The sequence below is a fragment of the Bombina bombina genome, chromosome 3 (genome assembly GCF_027579735.1).
Source record: "Bombina bombina isolate aBomBom1 chromosome 3, aBomBom1.pri, whole genome shotgun sequence".
Classification (NCBI taxonomy): domain Eukaryota; kingdom Metazoa; phylum Chordata; class Amphibia; order Anura; family Bombinatoridae; genus Bombina; species Bombina bombina.
In genome coordinates this window covers 53,849,323-53,875,065 of record NC_069501.1, presented here as the reverse complement: position 1 = coordinate 53,875,065, position 25,743 = coordinate 53,849,323, and positions in this window count along the sequence as shown.

The following is a 25,743-nucleotide window of genomic DNA, read 5'->3' as shown; positions in this document are numbered from 1 at the left end:
TATGATGGTAAAAGGAATAGGGTAGAGAGGGGAGCGGAGAGTTTTGTGGGTTTAGGGAGGAACAGAGTATAAAGAATGGAAGTTCAAAGGTATGGGATAAGTAGCGATGACTTAATATCACCTGTTATAGTTAAGTGATATCTTTAATGGAAGGGACTGTCCTGAGGTAAAAAAAGGTCCAAGTGAAAACCTGAAAAACCTATCATTAAGTTAAACTTAACCATATAACGCATAACTGGACAAATGCAACATCAAAACAATGTTAAATCAAAGTGTAAGGCACTGGAAGACACATACACCAAAGTTCTTAAGCTCCCCAAATTTTACTTTTGTAGATTCATGTTAAGTACCAAGCCGAGATTAAAGGGGGAGGATACAAAGTCATAAATGTTTAATATCGTTGATCCAACTATAACCTCTGGTAAAGAGGAAAACATAATAGTAATCAAGGTATCATAGCAAAGCCTTATATGAGATTAAAGTAGCAGGGCCCATTATGACCCAAAGCTAAGATTGAATGTGGGTCGACATTAGGGATGGGCGAATGTTTCTAAAAATTCGAAATTTAAAACAAATTTTGATACATTTGTTCGTTCGAAAAGAATTTCGAATGTTTATATAACATTCTAACATTCAATTTTCGAATTTTCTTTTTCGAATTTTTCAATAAAATTCGAAAATATTTGTTCGAATAATAGAATGTTTAGCTATGTAATTCATTCAATTTTGAAATGTAATATTCGAATTCGAATGTCACATTCGAATTTGAAGCAGTATTTCTAGTCTAATACTGTGTTTTAAATGTAATATTCGAATGCTACATTCGAATTCGAATCTCACATTCCAATTTGAAGTAGTATTTCTAGTCTAATACTGTGTTTTAAATGTAATATTCGAATTCGAATGTCACATTCAAATTCGAAATAGTATTTCTAGTCTAATACTGTGTTTTTTAAATGTAATATTGGAATGTCACATTCAAATTCGAAAAAGTATTTCTAGTTTGCAACTGTGCTTAATAAATTTAATATTCAATTTCGAATGTGAAATTCGATTCGAATGTGACATTCAAATTCAAAATAGTATTTCTAGTCTAATACTGTGTTTTATAAATGTAATATTCAAATTCAAATGTGACATTCGATTCGAATGTGATATTCGATTCGAATGTGACATTCGAAAGTGTTTCTAGTCTACAATTGTGTTTTATAAATGTAATATTTGAATTCGAATGTGACATTCGAATGTAACATTTGAATTTGAATGTGACATTTGAATTCGAATGTGACATTCGAATACGAATGTGACATTCGAATACGAATGTGACATTCGAAAACTGTAAATAACATTCGAAAATCTAATTTTTAAGAATATTCGTTCTTATCAACATTCTATTATGTAAATCGAATTTCTACAATAACATTCGTTCTAACATTCGAATTCGGATATAAACACATTCGCCCATCCCTAGTCGACATCTATCTTTTATTTTTAAGAAAGCCTTTCCAATTACCTAAAAATAGTGCTAAAGACAGGTCTAACCTGTATCTTTTTGGTAGCCACAAATTTTCTTTATATATACCATTGTATTAATCTGCTGAGCTGAAATAACAACGGCCTAATTTAAAAGACATGGTATAGAAAGTATGTCAGTCTACACCAGGTATAATGGTTCATCTGGAACCTCAAGACAAATTTAGGTAGGGTCATGTAGAGGCAAAAGGGTATATATCCCGGAAACCCATCCCTGTAGCCCTAAACCCAGAAGGGGATTCAGATAGGTGTCAGTTCGGGAGGCCCTCTAACTAGAAAAGGGTTTAATAGCTCATAATACATCAAGATAGTTGAACTAGAAATGAGGCTTTAATTAGAACATTTGTACTTAATTATGCTGCCATATAGTCTATATCTAGGGTCTTCAGATTTCCCCTATCAGATAGGACCACATTCAGAGTAAATGCAATCGTGAGCAGGCACTCTGGATATAACTTTTTTTTTAAATGCATAATAAACAATGTAAGCAAACATACATTTCCAAACTTTACAAACCTGAAAAATAAAAGAAATTAAAACTGTGTTATACAAACAAATGCAGTAGTGTTCATCAGAGGTATAGTGTCCTAATTACTGCCCCCCCCCCCCAGAGGGAAACAGGTGTACAAACACTATTTAAAGATAGGAAATCCCAAGTACAGTCCAGCAATCTGTTGAGAAAAGTTTACTAGGCATAATAACCATACATGTCCAGTAACCTAGAGAGTAAAAAAAAAAGGTAAACAAGGTGAAGCAAATAATATCTCGAATACTTATCATTAGTGGGAGTTCTTCATTCCTCCCATCCCCCTGGAGGAACAAGCAAAGAAGCGCTGCAAAACAGTGTAAGTTCTAGTATATAGAGCAACTTAAGCACAATCCAAATCTTGACGTCTCCGTTGAGGTTTAGGATCCCAGCTAAGGGCTCCAGTCTGCAAAATCTTTCCGCTGTGTGAGAAGTTCCGGGCCTCATTAGGCCTCCTGCTGTGGTATGGGTCCATTAGGCATGGTCCAAATTTTGTGGATTATTAGCAGAGATTGGCCATGAGGTATGAAATTCCAGTTCTGTAGCATTTTGAGTCCCTGCGAAACCTCAGAAATAACAAAAGTATGCTTGTCTTTAGAAATAAACAGCTTTGTGGGGAAACCCCACCTATAGCGAATATTGTGCCGTCTCAGTGTTCTGCTTATTTCACCAAAAGTCCATCATTGTTGTAATGTACAGGGTGCTAAATCTGAGAAATTTTCAGGCTGCTAAATTTTCCAGGAAGGTTTCCTCTTCTCCTCTTCCAAGACACTCCCTCTGTATCCTTTCCTTATACGTATAAAAGTGCAATCTGACCACTACATCTCTGGGCTGATCCGTAGAGAGGCCTCTAGGTCTAGGGACCCTGTGCGCTCTATCAATCAGATTTTCAGTCTCTGTATGGGGATGCGCCAAGGTAGTGAATAATTCTATAAGAAAGATATGGAGATCTGTGTTAGATACCTCTTCTGATACACCTTCAATCCTGAGGTTATTGCGACAGGATCTATTTTCAAGGTCTGCCATTTTATCCTCAAGATCTGAAAGTTGCCCCGTCAGATTCTAAACATACTTTAAGAGATGTGACTGATCCACCACTACATCTTCTTGTTTACTCTCCAGGGTGTCCAGTCTCTCATTTGTAGCAGATAGATCTTTACGGTGGTTTGCTATAGAGGATGTCAACTTTTCAGAGAAGGAGGCATGGTGGGAATCAAAGAGAGATTTTAATGAGTTTGGAATAAAGACTGGGGTTACAGAGCTCTGTTCCATTGCTTGTAATTTGTTTAATGCAGATTCAGTTAGTGTTGTATTTTCTGGGCTAGAGGATGCAGAAGTGCTATCTTCAGGCATAAAAAGTGAGGTAGTAGAAGAAGAATTGAAGTGATCTATAACAGTACGTTTCACCTGATTAGCCCCTTTATTCCTTCTCCTCTGAGATTGAGCCACGACGGATTGTATAGCCCCACTATAAAAAGTATGTTGGAGAGGGGGCGGAGCCTGGCCACGCTAGCTGATGGCCGCAAACTGATCGAGCTCTGAAGCCCCAATGCTCTCATGGTAGGGTAGGAGTATCTCTTAGCGTGTTAGAAAACAATATATAGCAAGCTAAGTAACGCTGAACAGTTGCAGCATACAATTCTGCTACCTGGACCTTAATTATTGCAAATAAAAGGCAAAACTTAAAGAAGTGAAGCAGCTGCGCACTTGGGCCTACTACGGAGCACAGCACGTCATGCACTGATAGTGCCGGGACACACACGGAGCGCGCAGAGCTGTATACAGTACACAGACAGTCCGGGCATTAGCTCTGTACGATCGGCCAACAAGATATCGCTCCGAAAGAGAAGTAGAGGAGGCTGAGAGTTAAGCCCTCATAAACAAGCGACTGCACTTCCGATCAGACTATCTCCGGCGCAGCCTGCTGCTGGGAGCGCTCTCTGGCTGGCTATACAGTAAACGGCTGGGACATAGAAACGAGACAGTGTGACCCCCTCAGACTGGGTGAGTATTAACGGTCAGAAAACTGCAGCACATATATGAATGCCATGACCTACACAGACCCATCACATAAAACCCTACTGTGAAAAGTATTGTGGAAGTAATTCTATCTGGCAGCAGTGGAGAGTCAGGGCCAGCAAGTGCACTAATACAGTATACAGAGAGTACAGTGGGCCTACACTGTTGACAATAGAGGGTCCCTAGGATATCATTAGTATCACTGCTGTAGAAGGAGATTAAGTGGAGTGCCACAAACATTTGAAAGGAGCATTAAACATAGTATCTCCTGGCCTGCAGTGATAATCCCTGTGAGATGTCTAACAGGAGAATGTCTAAACCAGCAAAGAGCTCACAGTCTACAAACATGGAGAATTATTTAATACCTTCTGAGCAAAATCCAAGCACTAACAGAGATACCTCAGACACTAGCAGACAACTAGGCTCTGCTCAAAGCTCAGATCTAGCACACTATGGCTTCCTTACCAAAAATGACATTAAACACCTGTCATCTAAAAATGACATAAAAGAAGCTATGATGGATGTGAAGCTCATGTTTGGTGAATTAAAAAAAGACATTGCTGCGGTGGATCACAGAGTATCACAGGTTGAGGAAGTACAGGAAACCTTGCGCTCTGATCTCCAACATCAAACAAGCTGTGTGCAGTCGCAGGAAGCAGTAATACAAAACCTGACAGAGAGAATAGAAGATTTAGAAAACAGGAGCCGGCGGAACAATCTGCGGCTCCGTGGGGTCCCAGAGGCAGTAAGTCCACCTGAAATAGGACAATATATTCAAGAGCTATTTAAATTCCTTAAAAACGCTCCAAACGCAGCAGAAATCCAAGTAGAAAGAGCTCATCGTGCACTGCGGCCCAGACCACCAGCCAGAGCGCCGCCCAGAGACATCATTATTAAACTTCTATCTTACAAGGATAAGGAGGAACTTCTCCGACATTCCAGGAACAGACACCCACTGATGTTTGAGGGGGCAGAAATTCAGATCTTTACAGATTTGTGTCCGGCTACCCTTCAGAAGCGACAGGAGCTACGATACATCACCTCTACGCTTAAGGAGCAACAAATCCAATATAGGTGGGGTTTTCCCACTTGTATAATAGCCACCAAAGATGGAACGACAGCTGTCTTCAAAACACCTGCAGATCTCCCTACTTTCAACCAAGCCCTGGGCCTACAGATCAGACCACTAAATGCAGCAGTAGTGCCGGCTCCAGCTGGCCCAGGAGAATGCCACGAGGAAATTAGGCCAACACCCGTCTAAAAGTGCAGACCTCAACTTTAAAGAACCCTTGAAGAACATGCCAGATGGCATGGTGAACAGTGGCTACTTGAAATGACCCCCTACTTGAGACTTCCTATCTGAGCTGTGTCCCTGGACAGATAAAAATAGTTTATTTTCTTCTCTTGTTTGCCAAACAACATGTTTTGGCACCCACTGTTTGACGAGTTTAGCATGAGGTGGCAGATATGGCCCACGCACCTCAATAGAGAACATTTCTGGTGGAACTTGAACTTACAACTTGGCCATCCTAGACTTTGACCGCTGTACAGTGGATTGCCGGAACATAGTATCTAGGTTGTAAATGTTGACTGTTGAACACTGCATATAATGTTTATGTTATGATGTTGCGTAGTGTGCCTAATGTGAACAGGAAAACAGTGTTGAATTGTTTTAACTATTTTATATTTAAGAATATCTGTCATAGGTCCAGGGATACTCAAGCGTAACCAGATTGAATAGACCCTCTCCCAAGATTACTATAGAGACCTCAGAGGTGCCTTCTGCGTATGATTAACACTAATAGTATAGTAAAGCACTGTGCAGTATGTACGAGCGAAAAGGCAGTGAGAATGGGTAAAAGGAGCACATACTAGCCATATTGAAGGATTAAATATACATGATAAACCCCCCTCAGCCAGTGCAGTTTATAGGAACTACTATTTAGAGATACTGTGGAAGGGACAGATCTGCCTAGTATAAACCACCATAAATTGCGCTGCACTAGTTATAACTCAGGTGAGCTTTTATATGCTTGGTCGTGCTGACTCTTTCATTACGACTAACGGAGTACTAAACTAATATCCTGTCCAATTAGTTTCGCTAGGCATTCATATGTTGCTTATCTTCTGTTACTCCGAGTCTCCCATAAAGAATATAGAAGCTAGTGGAACCTTTTAACATGAACTAAGGAGGGTTTTAGTCTTAGATATAACTTCAGATTTTATGGTTGAATCCTGGCGTAGGAATATATGTCTTGTCATTTGCTGGAGGGACATTATGTATTTTTCTGGTTCTAAATTTTTGTTACTGTTCATGTTTAAATTCTAACAACGGTTTGATTTAAAATGTTATTGAGTTACAAACACCCACAAAGTTAATCATATATGTCAATATATCTATATATGAGAGTATTGGGGTTACTACCCCCTGTTGTACAACTTTGTTGATCTTATTTTTCAGACTTCCTAACTGTATATTTACCCCCCAGAGTCGACTGTGACATTTGGAGGGTTACATCCCACTCTCTATTCTTATATACACACCTTCCCTCCCCCCTCCTTCACTAATCAGCTTTTTTCACCTAATTAAATCCAACTATCCTACTTTACCTTTTTCAACTAACTCTATATATCTTCTCAAACCCCTCTTTCACTTTTTTTTTTTTTTTTTTCTCTTGCATACCTCCTGGGGCAGATATGGCTTATCTACACTCCCAAGAGAGGAAACACCACATTGAACTGTTAACCATAAATACTAAGGGCCTCAACAGCCCGGAGAAGCGATCATTAATCATTAGAGATCTACATAGAATGGGTGGGGACATCATACTGCTACAGGAGACGCATTTCTCCAGACTCAGGGAACCTAAATGGTTTAATAGACATTTCCCGGTAGCCTATTTCCCATCAGGGCCTTCCAAAAAAAATGGGGTGGGCATTTTATTCCGATCATCAGTACCCTTCCAATTAGAGCACGAAGTCAGAGACCCTAATGGCAGATATTTGATACTGACGGGAACGCTGTATGGTAGACCCATTACCTTGGCCAACCTTTACTCCCCAAATACAGCGCAAGATCTATTCCTTAAAATGGTTATGCTCAAAATCTTAGAAGTACAGAAGGGAATTCTATATCTGGGTGGTGATTTTAATGCATCTTTGAGCCCCGCATTGGACACATCTGATGGCCTCTCCAGCACTCCCCACAAGGTTATCAAACATCTCATCAAGTCCTTGAAAGATCATGTATTGCATGATATTTGGCGCACTTATCACCCTACAGCCAGGAACTATACCTTTTACTCGCATCCGCATAGGAAGTACACGAGGATAGATTACTTGTTTACAGACTCTGCGGGTCTCACTATCACAAACTTCAAAAAACTCCAGCCACCATATCAGTTAAAAGACCTTTATTTTCTTATCCTGGGTCCAAACATACAACGTTTCAAGCCAATGTGGCTCTTAGTCATGTACATCTTAATTATACAGGCCCTTGGGGATAAGGCAATCCAGTTTGTGAATCCAGAACATCTCCCTAACTTTTAGGAGATGCTCTCTATCGCCCCCCCCCTCCTTGGTCAAACATAAGGTGTAATAATAAAGAAGCACCAGTATCCTCTCACTTCCTCTCTGCAGGTCACAACATAAGTCAGCTTAGATTCTTAGTTATAGACCATGTGATGAAACCAAGGAGGGGGGGGGGGCGATAGAGAGCATCTCCTAAAAGTTAGGGAGATGTTCTGGATTCACAAACTGGATTGCCTTATCCCCAAGGACCTCAATAATGACTTTGATTGGAGTCTATTTTACTAAAGGAAATCACACATGGATAAGGTTAGGATTATTTGTATATTTTTGGTTGATCATGGGCGCATAAAAATGGCTTGTGAATAGCAGGGTGTTATAATGGTAAAATAAGGGATAAATGAATCAATTAAAGTGAAAGAATTCTTCTCAATAAAAAATACATTCTGCAAAGGAATAAATCTTGATTGATGTAAACATACTCTGTAGACTGTGTAGACATTGTGGATGTTTGGATTTTATGCTCCTCTTTTAATATTGTATATAGGTTTTATGTTTATATTTTAAATGATATGTATACTGTTCACCCATTCTATTGAAAAACAAAGAGACATCAAAAGTAAAAAAGAGTGTACTATATTTTACAACCAACAGGTGTCACTATTGCATATTGCAATACATGTTTTTTCACACAATGGGTTAATGAACAGTTGATGAATAATTAACAGGTGAGGGTATAAAAAGCATGAACCTGTATAATTAAGATGTACATGACTAAGAGCCACATTGGCTTGAAACGTTTTATGTTTGGACCCAGGATAAGAAAATAAAGGTCTTTTAACTGATATGGTGGCTGGAGTTTTTTTAAGTTTGTGATTGTGCTGTAGACCAAGTCTGCTGCTCCGTGCCCCATAAGAGAAAAATTCAGGTGTGCTGTTTTCCACTTTTTGGGTCTCACTATCACCACAGGCAGTAGCATCAACACAATCACCTGGTCTGATCACGCCCCGATCAGATGCACCATTGATTGGCCAAACATTCCAGTGACTCCCTTTGTTTGGAGAATGGATGAATTCCTCCTGGACCACCAACCCTTAAAACAAGAAATACGCAAAAATTTGGAGGAATACTTTCGGTTAAACACAACAGAAGCCCTGAGTGATTCCACAATCTGGGAGGCACACAAATGTGTCCTCAGGGGAATATTGATTACGCACAATGCAATTCTGCGTAAAAATAGAAGAGACATGTATGAGAGGCTTCTGGCGCAGGTTGCTCAAAAGGAGTTGGCGCACAAGGACTCACCAGCCGACAAAGCAGTACAGGAGGAACTGGAGGTTGCCAGATCCGCCTTGCTACGCCATCTCCAGGAGGAGCAGCAGAGGAAGGCACTGAGGATGAGACAGCAGTTTTTTGAACAAGGTAATAAGGCCGGAAGGCTACTGGCCAGAGCCTTGGCACGTAGGAGATTGAGCTCATACGTGTTTGAGATGACAAACAGCAGTGGAGAAATCCATAGAGATGGACAATCCATTGCAAACACATTTGGGAGATTTTATGAATCTCTTTACAACTTACACCCCACGACCGGGGAGCAGGAAGAGGATCGCAACAGACAGACCTCTGAACAAGCAATCCTAGATTATCTAGCGAATGTTGAGCTGCCAAAACTGTCTACAGCAGAGGCGGATCACTTGGATTCTCCCTTTACGGCTGAGGAGATACTTCGGGCTATAAAAGATCTGCCGAGTGGTAAAAGCCCAGGCCCTGATGGGATTGGCACTCGTTATTATAAATCCTTTGCAGACATTCTAATGCCCCATATGTTACGCATGTTCAATAAACTATCAGAGGACCCCACGTTGCCGAGCTCGATGCTTGAGGCCTTCATATCGGTCATCCACAAGCCAGATAAACCGGGGAATCAGCCGAGCAGCTATAGACCGATCTCGCTACTTAACTCTGATATTAAGATACTAGCTAAGGTCATAGCCAATCGACTTAAAAAATATCTACCCCAATTGGTCTCGACCAAGCAGGTTTTATCCCGGCAAGAGAGGCGCGGGATAATACACTCAAGGTGATCCAATTAATATATTTTGCCCAGGCCAACTCCGCTCCGTTGATGCTGGTATCGACGGATGCGGAGAAGGCGTTTGACCGTGTCAACTGGTCTTTCATGCGCCACACCCTGATAAAAATGGGATTTGGGCCAGGCTTTATTAGTTATGTATTCTCATTATATTCCAATCCCAATGCTAAAGTCCGAGTTAATGGCATGTTTTCAAGGGCCTTTCTAATATCCAATGGAACCAGGCAGGGGTGTCCTCTGTCACCCCTGCTCTTTGCGCTAGTCATGGAAGTTGTGGCAAGCAAAATACGAGCCAATCCTGTCATACAGGGCATTGTGGTGGGGGAAATGGAACATAAACTAGCAATGTATGCGGACGATGTCCTGCTAACACTTGCAGATAGTGCTTCCTCGCTGAAGGCCTCGCTGGAGGAATTTGCAGCCTTTGGACGAGTCTCAGACTTTCTGCTCAACCCTTCTAAGTCCGAAATATTGAATGTTACAATACCTCCAGCCACGTTCGAAAATCAGAGACATCACTGCCCCCTCAAAATAGCCTTGAAGCACATAAAGTATCTAGGCATTATGCTGACCCCCTCGGTAAAAGAAATGGCAGATCTGAACTACAAACGCATTAGAGATGACATCACAAGAGATCTTGTAACATGGAAAAATAAGACCATCTCATGGATGGGAAGAATCCGTGTTGCAAAAATGAATATTTTGCCTAGAGTGCTCTATGTTATGCAAACCATTCCTTTATCAGCAGCTGGACACATAGTGCAACAGATTCAATCAGATATTGAGTCTTATATTTGGAATGGAATGAGACCCAGAATCAGCAAAAGAACAATGTATCTTCCCAGAGACAGAGGCGTAGCTGGTGTTCCGCTTCTGAGGGAATATTGTAAAGCAATAAGCCTTCAACGCATTGTAGAGTGGAGCCAAAACTCAGTACATAAGGCGTGGATTGGACTTGACAGGGAAATCCTGGGTAGGGGTAATGTTGGAGCACTCGCTTGGATGAAACCTGAACACCGCCCCAGCTGTATCTCCCGTTACCCTTTGATAGAAGATGTCTTTGCATGTTGGGATAGGCTAGTCAGAGTGGAGAGTCATCTTTCTACCTCTGCCTCGCCAGTTACCCCAGTACGAGAAAATCCTGAAAATGGGCTGGAAAACAGGAGACATGTCTCGGGTTCCTCTTACACACTAGCAGAGGCGGCTATATATAATACCACTAGTCAGGGTAAGCTTAAAACGCAAGAAGGTCTGATTGAGTGGAATAGAGATTTGTTCTCTTCTTGGTTTCGAGTAGCACAGTTAACTCATTATTTCAACAACTCCAGGGATAGGGATTCTTTTACTAGACAGAGAACGACATTTGAGACGCTTTGTACTGCGGCAAACACCCCACAACATCTAATCTCGCTCCTCTATCGATTATTATTGGAGGGGAGTGGAGCGGCGGTCCCTTCCTATGCGGCTGCTTGGCAAAGAGAGCTCAATTTGGAGATGGATGCAAAATCCTGGCTGACTATCTTTAGTAAAGCAAAAAAGACCTCGGTCTCGGCAAGGCTTCAAGAAATGCATTACAAATTCCTGAGCAGGTGGTATTTGACTCCGCAAAGATTGAGGAAAATATACCCGCATACAAATGGGGAGTGCTGGAGGGGCTGTGGAATGGAGGGATACTCTGCTACACATATGGTGGCATTGTCCACTGATACAGCCCTTTTGGGAAGTTGTGCTCCGTGAGAGCAGTAGACTTTTAAACATCATATTGCCCCCTAATCCAAGCTATCTTATATATCATGACATGCCTAAAATCGCAATGGAGGTGAAGCGCCACCTGTTCCTCCTGATGCTAAATTGTGCGAAAGGTCTCATCCCGAAACATTGGAAATCATTGCACATACCAAGTCTGGGAGAGTGGAGGGCTGGGGTGTGGGATCTGCTAGGACTTGAGAAATTTAATTACTTGAAAGCTGGGAAGATGGAGACCCATGAGTACATGATGCTAATTTGGGAAGGCAAAACTGTGTAGAGTCAGGTCGCCTGCTGAAGAGGTCTAGGTATTAACAACAGCATATCTGAGTCATGAAGCTCCCAAAGCTTTTTTTTTTTTTTTTTTTCTCTCTTCTTTTTTCTCTCTCTCTTTCCTTCTTGGCTTCACATTTTACTCTTCTCTTTTTTCTTCTTTTCCCCCCTTAAGCTAGCTTACTGAGATAAACTGTGGTAATGGAGCACTGAAAGAAAGATGCTTATCTGATTGATACTTGGTGTAATAGATGAGTATAAAACAGAACCACTACTATCTTAAATACAAGCAAATGCTCCTACATTGAAAATTTTTGATTGAATCAACATATGCTTAGACAAGGTGTTAAATATGTAGGATATATCTAACAGTGAACAAACAAATTTTTAATGCAGAACATGTTAAACTGGAATATGTAGTAACATCTTTGACTTGTTATCTCATGTCATGTACATGCATACTGAACCGACTGTAATGTTCTATATATGTTCACTCAATAAAGCTTTTTAAAAAAAAAAAAAAAAGTATGTTGGAACGTCACACTGATGAACTTTTAACTCATATGCATGTATTAGGACTCTCATTCATGAATATTTAATTAAATTGGTGCTTCCATCTAGTACCATATCCCTCCACCGACCCCCCTCACTGGCCCCTCAGCCCTGCATGTCAGCACTAGAGTGGGACTACAAAGAAATGGTCGGCCACGTGGAACAATTATAGGATGTACTCTGCTTGCAAAGTCAATTTCACTAGGCCTGCAATGCTTATATTAAAGGAAAGTATGCAATAGCCTTTTTCTAGGAATATTTTTCCCTTTAGTTTTTTCTCTGTAATGCGCATGCAAAGTCTGTTGCACTGGGCTTGCAACTCTAACAATAAAGGATAAGTCTGCAGTTGTGATATTCTAGGAGTGTTTTTTCTCTGATTTAAAATCTAAATATCTGCAGTACCTTTTATAGTGAATCGTCAGGCTTAAGTCTCCGTTTCTTGATCCAGATGTCGTCCAATGTGAAGATTTTTGGGATTGCTTTAGAAGTGGAGTCAGGCGTATTGTATGGGCCGTGACCATGCAGTGAGCGAGATCCGTGATCTCGTAATGGAAGGCCTCAGAGGTTTGGCTCCAGTGCGCCACGCTATATCGTGCAGCTACTCCGCTCCAATATGTCAGGCAGGCTGAGAGAGCTTTAGGCGGACAACTGATGCATTGGGACCCGTGGAGACTTCTAGTCCTTACCCCCGACCGTCGCCGTGCAATGGCCACGGGAGGTGATCCAAACCCATGTTAGAAAAAAGGGCAGATGTCGGTGTGGTTACCCTGCGCTCTGAAGTTGGGGGGTGATGAGGGTAAAAGGATTTCCTCTGAAGAATAGCTGCAAAAAGGCCTTTGATAGGATTTATAACCGGAGCTCATTGATGGTGCGACTGAACGGCTCAAGTGCAGGCTCTGCACCCCTAGGCCCGGGCATTTAAAGCTGAAGCAGCCCACATCAGTTTGACCTCTGTCAGCTATGTAACCATAATACACCAGATCTATCGTCCTGCAGCTTAAAGGGACAGTACACTGAAAAAATAGTTTTTATATTAATGTATTATTATTGACTTGTTAAACCAGCTGCAGAGTATAAAATGTATGAGAAATTGCATTTTTGTGTATATGAAGTAGCTGGTTTTGTGCTTTTAAACCACAGCCTATTACAATGGGTTGAGTTTCAGGTAATATCAGATCTTATTATGTTATCACTTTGTGTACACACACTTGCACCTAGATTATGAGTTTTGCGTTAGAGGCTGTGTGGTGCTAACGAGCAGTTTTTCCTCACCTCTCACAGACAGCACTGGTATTAAGGGTTTTTACAAACCAGACAAGAAGTGAGCATTGAGCAAAATGTTTCTCATTCCCGCACTCCAATACCAGCGCTGCTTACGTTAGCGGTGAGCTGGTGTAACGTGCTCGTGCACGATTTCCCAATAGGAATCAATGGGGAGAGCGGGCTGAAAAAAAGTCTAACACCTGCAAAAAAGCAGCGTAAAACTCCTTAACGCAGCCCCATTGATTCCTATAGGGAAATAAAAGTTATGTTTACACAACACCCTAACATGACCCCCGAGCCTAAACACCCCTAATCTTACACTTATTAACCCCTAATCTGCCGTCCCCGACATCTACATTATAATTATTAACCCCTAATCTACCGCTCCGGACATCACCGCCAGCTACATTATACTTATTAACCCCTAATCTGCCGCCCCAACGTCGCCACCACCTACCTACACTTATTAACCCCTAATCTGCCGCCCCCAACGTCGCAGCCACTATTCTAAATTTATTAACCCCTAAACCTAAGTATAACCCTAACCCCCTTAACTTAAATATAATTTAAATAAATCTAAATAAAATTCATATCATTAACTAAATTATTCCTATTTAAAACTAAATACTTACATATAAAATGAACCCTAAGCTAGCTACAATATAACTAATAGTTACATTGTAGCTATCTTAGGGTTTATGTTTATTTTACAGGCAAGTTTGTATTTATTTTAACTAGATAGAATAGTTACTAAATAGTTATTAACTATTTAATAAACTACCTAGCTAAAATAAAGACAAATTTACCTTTAAAATAGAACCTAACCTAAGTTACACTAACACCTAACACTACACTATAATTAAATTATTTCCCTAAATTAAATAGAATTAAATTAAATTATCTAAAGTACAAAAACCCCCCACTAAATTACAGAAAATAATAAACAAATTACAAGATTTTTAAACTAATTACACCTAATCTAATCCCCCTAACAAAATTAAAAAGCCCCCCAAAATAAAAACAGCCCTACCCTACACTAAATTACAAATAGCCCTTAAAAGGGGCTTTTGCGGGGCATTGCCCCAAAGTAATCAGCTCTTTTACCTGTAAAAAAAAATTCAAATCTCCCTCAACATTAAAACCCACCACCCAGACAACCAACCCTAATCTAAAACCAACCCAATACCCCCTTAAAAAACACTAACCCCTTCAAGATCACCTTACTTGATTGGAACAGCCAATAGAATGTCAGCTCAATCCTATTGGCTGATTGGATCAGCCAATAGGATTGAACTTCAATCCTATTGGCTGATTGCATCAGCCAATAGGATTTTTTCTACCTTAATTCCGATTGGCTGATAGAATTCTATCAGACACTCGGAATTGAAGGGACGCTATCTTGGATGACGTCATTTAAAGGAACCTTCATTCAGTGTTAGCGATCGGATGAAGAGGATGATCCGCGTCGGATGTCTTGAAGATGGACCCGCTCCGTGCCGGATGGATGAAGATAGAAGATGCCATCTGGATGAAGACTTCTGCCCGTCTGGAGGACCACTTCGCCCGGCTTGGATGAAGACTTCTCCCGGCTTCATTGAGGACTTCGGCCCGGTTGGATGAAGACTTCTCCCGGTAAGCTGATCTTCAAGGGGTTAGTGTTAGGTTTTTTTTAAGGGGGTATTAGGTGGGTTTTGGAGTAGGGTTGGTTGTGTGGGTGGTGGGTTTTAATGTTGGGGGGGATTTCTAATTTTTTTACAGGTAAAAGAGCTGATTACTTTGGGGCAATGCCCCGCAAAAGGCCCTTTTAAGGGCTATTTGTAATTTAGTGTAGGGTAGGGCTTTTTTTTATTTTGGGGGGCTTCTTTATTTTGTTAGGGGGATTAGATTAGGTGTAATTAGTTTAATTGTATTTAATTGTATTTAATTTAGGGAATTAATTTAAGTATAGTGTAGTGTTAGGTGTTAGTGTAACTTAGGTTAGGTTTTATTTACAGGTCAATTTGTATTTATTTTAGCTAGGTAGTTATTAAATAGTTAATAACTATTTAATAACTATTCTACCTAGTTAAAATAAATACAAACTTGCCTGTAAAATAAAATAAACCCTAAGCTAGATACAATGTAACTATTAGTTATATTGTAGCTAGCTTAGGGTTTATTTTATAGGTATTTAGTTTTAAATAGGAATAATTTAGTTAATGATAGGAATTTTATTTAGATTTCTTTTAATTATATTTAAGTTAGGGGGGTTATGGTTAGGGTTGGACTTAGATTTAGGGGTTAATAACTTTAGTATAGTGGCGGCGACGTTGGGGCAGCAGATTAGGGGTTAATAAATGTAGGTTGGTGTTGGCGATGTTAGGGACGGCAGATTAGGGGTTAATAATATTTAACTAATGTTTGTGAGGCGGGAGTGCTGCGTTTTAGGGGTTAATATATTTTTTGTAGTGGCGGCGATGTCCGGTTCGGGAAATTAGGGATTACATTTTTTTTTTTAGTGTTTGCGATGCGGGAGGGCCTCGGTTTAGGGGTTAATAGGTAGTTTATGGGTGTTAGTGTACTTTTTAGCACTTTAGTTAAGAGTTTTCTGCTACGGCATTGTAGTGTAAAACTCTTAACTACTGACTTTAAAATGTGGTACCAGTCTTGACAGGAGAGGGTCTACCGCTCACTTTTTGGCAGACTCGTAATACCGGCGCTATGCAAGTCCCATTGAAAAAAGAGGATACGCAATTTATGTAAGTGGATTTGCGGTATGGCCAAAAAAGTGAGCGGTGAGTCTGTAACTTCAAGACTCGTAATACGAGCGGGCGTTAAAAAGCAGCGTTAGGACCGGCTAATGCTGCTTTTTCAGCCTACCGCAAAACTCATAATCTAGCCTTTGCTTTCTTATCTTATATTTGTCTAGAAAACCAAAGCTCAATACATATAATTTTATTACTTAAAGGGACACTGAACCCAATTTTTTTTCTTTGATGATTCAGATAGAGCATGCAATTTTAAGCAACTTTCTAATTTTCTCCTATTATAAATTTTTCTTCGTTCTCTTGCTATCTTTATTTGAAAAAGAAGGCATCTAAGCTATTTTTTTGGTTAAGAACTCTGGACAGCATTTTTTTTTATCAATTTATCCACCAATCAGCAAGAACAACCCAGGTTGTTCACCAAAAATGGGCCGGCATCTAAACTTACATTCTTGCTTTTCAAAAAAAGATACCAATAGAATAAAGAAAATTTGTGCAATAGGAGTAACTTAGAAAGTTGCTTAAAATTGCATGCTCTATCTGAATCACAAAATAAAAAAATGTGGGTTCAGTGTCCCTTTAACTATCCTGCACCTCTTTGAGAGTGTCATTTCTGCTGCTGGCTGTGTTTACATAGCCTGTCAATAGCCTGTACTCCAGCATTCAAACTTTCAGTATAAAGGGGGATACCACAGGCTAAATCAGCTATTTATTTCAAATGTAGAAATAAGGGTAAAGGGCTACTTGTAAACATTTTGATACATTCTTGCTAATAAAATGGATGAATGGGAACAATTTAAAGGGGAGAATATTTTTTGGGGGTGAACTGTCCCTTTAACTGTGAGACAGATTGTAACAGCCTTCCTATTGTTACCCAGAGAGTGATTTACAGTTGTATTTAAAATTATTCAACCTCCATTGCAAATCAGGTTTACTGTAAAAATGTACAGACTTTCAGTTGTTTGCGATGAACAAATCAAACAAAAGCAATTGAAATAGCTCAGCACAATGAATGCTTCAAGTGGTTTTCAAAAATGTAACTCAAAATGCAGCTATAATGAATTCTGCAGTCTAAAAACGATTTAACCCTTTCATGGCAAGCATCTTTAGTACTTAGTAGAGCACCCTTTTGCTGTTATGATCTGCTGCAAACAAAATGCATAGCCAGACACCAGCTTCTGCCAGCATTCCTGAGGAATCTTAGCCCATTCCTCATTCGCAATGGCCTTCAGTTCAGTAATATTCCTGCATGCTGCAACCGCCTGTTTAAAATCCCACCAGAGATTTTCTATGGGGTTCAAGTCAGGTGACTGTGATGGCCACTGTAGAATCTTCCAGGACTTCTTCTGCAACCAAGGCTTGGTGGAATTTGAGGTATGCTTGGGAACATTGTCCTGCTGGAAGGTCCAATGATGCGCAAGCTTCAGCTTCCTCACAGAAGACATGCTAGGATTTCATGGCACTTCAATGAATCCATCTTGCCTTCCACAGGCTTCAGGTTCCCAGTGCCAGAGTATGCAAAGCAGCCCCAGAACATAACTGAGCTACCACCATGCTTAAATGTAGGCATAGTGTTCTTTTCAGCGTATGCTTCATTCTTCTTCCTCCAGACATACCGCTGATCCATTGGGCCAAAAAGTTCCAGTTTTGTTTCATCGCTCCACAGAACAGAATCCCAAAACTTATGTGGCTTCTTTATATGATTTTGAGCATATTGGAGCTGAATTTTTCTTGTGCTTTTGGGTCAGTAGTGATGTAGGTGACTGGGCATGGTAATCTTCTGCGTTTAGTATGCGCCTTACTGTGCAAACTGAAACCTCAGTGCCTATTGCCGCCAAGTCTTGCTGTAGGTCTTTTGCAGTCACGCAAGGGTTTTTCTCACCCTGCCTTCTCAGAAATCTGGTTGCAGCTGTTGATAGCTTCTTTTTGCTGCCCTGTCCAGGTAGTGTAACTACTGTTCCTTTAACTTTGAACTTGCAAACTATGCTTCCAACAGTGTCTCTAGGAACATTCAGTGCCTTTGCTGTTTTTTTGTATCCTGTTCCTTGCTTCTGAAGGGCGATGATCTCTTCTGTTAACTTTTTGGACCATTCTTTTGCTTTAGTTATACTTCTAACATGCAGTCAAATGTGACACTCAACAAACCCTTATCCAGTTCCGATATTTCATGTCTTCTAGCTCTAGGTGCAACTAATGAAGCTCTTGATTAGTTGCATCAGGTATACTTGAAACAACACCTGTTTTGCATATTTGTGCTGTTTTGAGGGACTCTATTCAGAGGGTTGAATAATTTTAAGACTGCAGAATTCATTAAAAGTTTCATTTTCAGTTGAATTTGGGGAAACCACTTAAAGCATTCGTTGTGTTGAGCTATTTCAATTGCTTTTGTTTTATTTGTTCATTGTAGATGTGAGATAGTCAGAGGCGCTAGTGATTATACCTAAGCCACGTTCCCAAAAATCACACTCCTCCCAAGTGTAATGATATAGTATGTTTCAAACGAAAAGATCTGAACGGGCGCTAATATTGGGATTAATACCCATATACAGTATATACTTGGGTTAATAATTATTGTACACTGCCTTAGCTTCTTTTAGCGCCCATTCAGATCTTTTCGTTTGATTTGTTCATTGCAAACAGCTGAAAATCTGTAATTGTTGACAATAAACCTGATTTGCAATGGGGGTTGATTAATTATGATAACAACTGTATAGCAGCAAGGCCCGTATAAGAGTACGACCCACCAGGCATTTGCCCAGTATGTGCCATAACCAGTCCGTGACTGATTCAAGGTGTTTTACTGTCCATTTAAATCCCTTACACAATGGACTAGAAAACAAGTGGAGTGCAAAAATATTAGTGCTATTTTGCATTAACATTGTTCAAGCTCAATCAATAATGATTCTATTATTTTGCAAGTAATAGGCTTATTAACATTGGCACGTTGGATAGTGCAATTGAGCTAATAGACACATAATAGACTTCTATGAAGACGCACTATAAAATGTTGGAAATTGCTTGATCGCTAAGCCCAATGGTGCACTAAGCCGAGGTAGCGCTAAGCCACAAGTAGTGAAGTTGCTCATGTAATATACATTTAATAACAATACTTTTACTTCAGGCCTTAAAAAGGCTACATTTTAAAACAGTATTCTGGATTCTGGATCATAAAAGATAAAATTTGGGTTTAGTGTCCCTTTAATGGGCATGCTAATAGCAGTATAAAGTATAGGGTATGTGTAACATTTAATCATCCACTTGTAATGTCAGATTCTGTGTTATTTTTTGTGTGAGGTTGCACAAAAGATAACAAACCTTGCATCATTGATTGCACACAAAAATGATTGTTTATTGGAAAGGTGTTGGGGGAAAAACATAACCTTCAAGTACTCCATAGAATAGTACTTAACCTCACTTACGGCGAGATTACGAGTTTTGCGGTAACAGGGGTGCGTTGCTAACGAGCATTTTTTTTTTAACGCTCCCTTAAGACAACGCTGGTATTACAGGTTTTTTTAAACCCGGCCTTAGCCGCAAAAAAGTGAGCGTAGAGCAAAATTTAGCTCCACATCTCACCTCAATACCAGCGTAGCTTACGATAGCGGTGAGCTGGCTAAACGTGCTCTTGCACGATTTCCCCATAGGAATCAATGGGGCAGATTCAGCTGAAAAAAAAGCTAATACCTGCAAAAAAGCAGCGTTCAGCTCCTAACACAGCCCCATTGATTCCTATGGGGAAAGGAATTTTATGTCTACACCTAACACCCTAACATGAACCCTGAGTCTAAAACCCCCTAATATTAAACTTATTAACCCCTAATTTGCCGCCCCTGACATCATCGCCACCTACATTATAATTATTAACCCCTACTCTGCCTCTCCGGACACCGCCGCCACCTACATTATCCCTATGAACCCCTAATCTGCTGCCCCCAACATCGCCAAACCCTACATTATATTTATTAACCCCTAATCTGCCCCCCCAACGTTGCCGCAACCTACCTACACTTATTAACCCCTAATCTGCCATCGCCAACGTCGCCGCCACTATAATAAAGTTATTAACCCCTAAACCTAAGTCTAACCCTAACCCTAACACCCCCCTAACTTAAATATAATTTAAATAAATCTAAATAAAATAACTACAATTAAATAAATTATTCCTATTTAAAACTAAATACTTACCTATAAAATAAACCATAAGATAGCTACAATATAACTAATAGTTACATTGTAGCTAGCTTAGGATTTATTTTTATTTTACAGGCAACTTTGTATTTATTTTAACTAGGTACAATAGTTGTTAAAATAGTTATTAACTATTTAATAGCTACCTAGTTAAAATAAGTACAAATGTACCTGTAAAATAAAATCTAACCTAAGTTACAATTATACCTAACACTACACTATCATTAAATAAATTACCTAAACTAACTACAATTAACTACAATTAAATTAAATAAACTAAAGTACGAAAAAAAAAAACTAAATTACAGAAAATAAAAAAATAATTACAAGAATTTTAAACTAATTACACCTACTTTAATCCCCCTAATAAAATAAAAAAGCCCCCCAAAATAATAAAATTCCCTACCCTATACTAAATTACAAATAGCCCTTAAAAGAGCTTTTTGCGGGGCATTGCCCCAAAGTAATCAGCTCTTTTACTTGTAAAAAAAAATACAATACCCCCCCAACATTAAAACCCACCACCCACACAAAAAACCTAACACTACCCACTTGAAGATAACCCTACCTTGAGTCGTCATCACTCAGCCAGGCACAAGTGGACCTCCAGGGGGGCAGAAGTCTTCATCCGATCCGGGCAGAAGAGGTCCTCCAAGCGGTAGAAGTCTTCATCCAGACAGCATCTTCTATCTTCATCCATCCGCAGCGGAGCGGGTCCATCTTCAATCCAGCCGACGAGGAGCATCCTCTTCAAACGAAGTCCAAGCAAAGAATCAAGGTTCCTTTAAATGACATCATCCAAGATGGCATCCCTTGAATTCCGATTGGCTGATAGGATTCTATCAGCCAATCGGAATTAAGGTAGGAAAAATCCTATTGGCTGATCCAATCAGCCAATAGGATTGAAGTTCAATCCTATTGGCTGATCCAATCAGCCAATAGGATTGAGCTGGCATTCTATTCGCTGTTCCAATCAGCCAATAGAATGCGACCTCAATCCTATTGGCTGATTGGATCAGCCAATAGGATTTTTCCTACCTTAATTCCAATTGGCTGATAGAATCCTATTAGCCAATCAGAATTCAAGGGACGCCATTTTGGATGACGTCATTTAAAGGAACTTTCATTCTTTGTTTGGACTTCGTTTGAAGTGGATGCTCCGCGTCAGCTGGATTGAAGATGGACCCGCTCCATTCCGGATGGATGAAGATAGAAGATGCCGACTGGATGAAGACTTCTGCCGCTTGGAGGACCTCTTCTGCCCGGATCGGATGAAGACTTCTGCCCCTCTGGAGGTCCACTTGTGCCCCGCTGGGTGAAGACGGCTCAAGGTAGGGTGATCTTCAAGGGGGTAGTGTTAAGTTTTTTTAAGGGGGGATTGGGTGGGTTTTAGAGTAGGGTTGGGTGTGTGGGTGGTGGGTTTTAATGTTGGGGGGTATTGTATTTTTTTTTACAAGTTAAAGAGCTGATTACTTTGGGGCAATGCCCCATAAAAGGCCCTTTTAAGGGCTATTTGTAATTTAGTATAGGGTAGGAAATTGTATTATTTTGGTGGGCTTTTTTATTTTATTAGGGGATTAGAGTAGGTGTAATTAGTTTAAAATTCTTGTAATTATTTTTTTATTTTCTGTAATTTAGTGGGGGGGGTTTGTAATTTAGTTTATTTAATTTAATTGTAGTTAATTGTAGTTAGTTTAGGTAATTTATTTAATGATAGTGTAGTGTTATGTGTAATTATAATTTAGGCTAGGATTTATTTTACAGGTAAATTTGTACTTATTTTAACTAGGTAGCTATTAAATAGTTAATAACTATTTAATAACTATTGTACCTAGTTAAAATAAATACAAAGTTGCCTGTAAAATAAAAATAAACCCTAAGCTAGATACAATGTAACTATTATTCATACTGTAGATATCTTATGGTTTATTTTATAGGTAAGTATTCAGTTTTAAATAGGATTAATTTATTTAATTGTAGTAATTTTATTTTGTTTTATTTAAATTATATTTAAGTTATGGGGTGTTAGGGATAGGGTTAGACTTAGGTTTAGGGGTTAATACATTTAATATAGTAGCGGCGACGTTGGGGGCAGCAGATTAGGGGTTAATAAATGTAGATAGGTGTCGGCAATATTAGGGACGGCAGATTAGGGGTTAATAAAATGAAACTAATGTTTGCGAGGCAGGAGTGTGGTGGTTTAGGGGTTAATATATTTATTACAGTGGCGGCGATGTCCGGTCTGGAGATTAGGATTAAAAAGCTTTATTTAACTGTTTCCGATGTTGGGGGGGGGGCTCGGTTTAGGGGTTAATAGGTAGTTTATGGGTGTTAGTGTACTTTTTATCACTTTAGTTAAGAGTTTTATGTTACGGTGTTAGCCCATAAAACTCTTAACTACTGACTTTTAAATGCGGTAGGAGTCTTGACAGGAGAGGCTGTACCGCTCACTTCTTCCAAGACTCGTAATACCAGCGTTAGGCAAATCCCATTAAAAAGATAGGATACGCAATTGACGTAAGGGGATTTGCGGTATGCTCGAGTCTCGGAGGAAAAGTGAGCGGTACACCTGTACCTGCCAGACTCTTAATACCAGCGGGCGCTAAAAAGCAGCACTGGGACCTCTCAACGCTGCTTTTAAGGCTAACGCAAGACTCGTAATCTAGCTGTTAATTAGTAGATGGAAGTTTTGTGCCCTGTATTGCACTGCAATCAACCAAGATGTTGGATTAAAAGGACATTCAACTCTAAAATTGTTATTGTTTAAAAAGATATATAATGCACTACCTATTTTCCAGCTTTGCACATCTTACATTGTTATATTAATATATTTTATAACATTTAAATCTCTAAATGTCTGCCTGTTTCTAAGCCACTACAGACAACCTTCTTATCACATGCTTTTTAATTTGCTTTTCACAACAAGAGACTGCTAGGTCATGTGGGCCATATAGATAACAGTGTGCTCACGTATGTGGAGTTATTTAAGAGTCAGCACAACACAGCACTAATTGGCTAAAATGCAGGTCAACAGATAAATAAAAAGTCATGTGATCAGGGGGCTGTTAGAAGATGCTTAGATACAAGTAGGGATGGGCAAATGTTTTGCAACATTGGAAAAATGTAACGAATTTTAACACATTAGTTCGTTCGAATCGAATTTCGAATGTTTACATAACATTCTAACATTCAATTTTCGAATGTTCGGTTTCGAATTTTACGATTACATTCAAAAATATTCATTTAGAAAAATTCAAATTTATATTTGTAATAGTATTTCTAATGCTTTCTTTAAATGTAATATTTGAATTATGCAATATTCTATATAGAAACATTTGAAATTATATATTTGTATCTATTATGTATCAATTTACTAGATTCCCTACCACACAAACTATTGATCTTCTGAATAGTATTTGTTAAATAGAATGTTAAATTCGAAATTTCGAATGTGGACATTCGATCTAATAATAAACATTCAAATTCGAAAGTGACATTCGAAAACTGTAAACTGCATTTGATTATAGAATTTTTAAGTATATTCGTTCATATCAACATTCGGATTTGTAATTCAAATTTCAGTAATAACATTCGTTATGACATTCAAATTCGGATATTTACACATTTGCCCATCCCTAGATACAAGGTAATCACAGAGGTAAAAAGTATATTAATATAACTGTAATAAAGGGATTATCTTTCTTTTAAAACAATAAAAATTCAGGTGTAGACTTATGATGATCAAGTGACTTCTAAATGGATGAAGAGTCCTAGAGATGCTCTGAATAAGCAATAATGCCACGTGACAGAACTAGAAAACACAGTTTCCTGCTGAAGAGAAAAAAATACTAGTTCTCTTTAGAAAAAAAATTATTTCTTGTAAGCGGCACTCTTACTAAACTGGAATGTAGTCCTGATGGTGGTATATACGACAAATAGAGCACAGGGGCAGTTCTATAAACATTGGGGGGGGGGGCGCTTGGTGACACATTTGCAGAGAGTCATGAGTGTTCCATGGACATGGTCAGTATTGTCCTAGGTTGAGTTAAATGTTCTTCTGGAGTGGGGCTAGGGAAGAAGGGAGAGCAGCAGTAAGGGCAATTTTTTTACAATCACAAGCTTGAAAAAATGCCTTTTTTGGTGTGAAATGTGTAGCTCTTTTTCTTGTTTTGTTTTTCCATTTTCTTTGTACTGGATAAGGATTGCCCACTAGCAATGCCCCAACTGATGCCAAGGTATTTGGCTATTATCCTGGAATACCAGGGGTGCTGCAGAGTGTTTGGGGTTTTATTTTTGGTGTTGTCTTGGCTTTTTTACCTTTATATTCTTAGGTTACTTTGTATAAATGTAGTGTTTTAGCATTTAGTAATAAAGTAGTTTTACTTTTAAATCATTCTAAAAAGAGCTATAGTGCAAATACGAACCTCCCCTTTTTTGTGTATATTAGGTTAATCTTGGAAGGGTGGTAGCAATGGGCGTACTTGTGGATTAGCCTGAAGGTAAAGCCTTAATAGCCTCAGTTTATTAAGGTAACAATACTGATCTATACAGGAGGATTTCATTTATTTTTATGACTTTAAAGGAGGTCAGTGGTTATGCATCTGTTTACACTAAGTAATAATCATTGGTTCCTGTTCAGGTAAGCATGCTGGTTGCAACCATTAGTTCAAAGGTGCATGTGACAAAAGATCACTTTATGAGGATGAAGAAGAGGTTAAAACAGTATTGATTTGTTAGTGTGGACATATGTGCCCATCAAATATTATACATGTAATTGTAGAGAAATTCATTTATTACAAAACACGGAACTTTTTATTATTATTGTATTCATGTTAATTCTTTATTGTGATGGCTAAAAATTATCTTTAAAAAAAAAAATCTGAAATATAGGGGTCGCACTTCCTTCTATTGTATTTCTAAATGTACAATTTGAATAAAATCCAATATTAAAAAATTAAATATTGAATAATAAAGTTCACCCTTCTGCTATAGGTGTCTGTAGATAAATTCCCAAAGAAGCTAGGGCTACTACCTTTAGTAACATCCGGATAGATGGATCTCTTTATCTGAACAATATTAGAACAAAATGATCGGCCTTGTGATATTCAACAATTGGTATCGATCTGCTAGACCAATCAAGCACAACACGTTGTCAGCTTAGTACACAAGTGTTACTTGTCGCCATAGTTATTTTTGACAATAACAAAAAAGTATTTTGTAATTCAGTATTGCAAAGAATATATAAAAAATAGAATTTAAAATGGTAGAATTTTAAAATT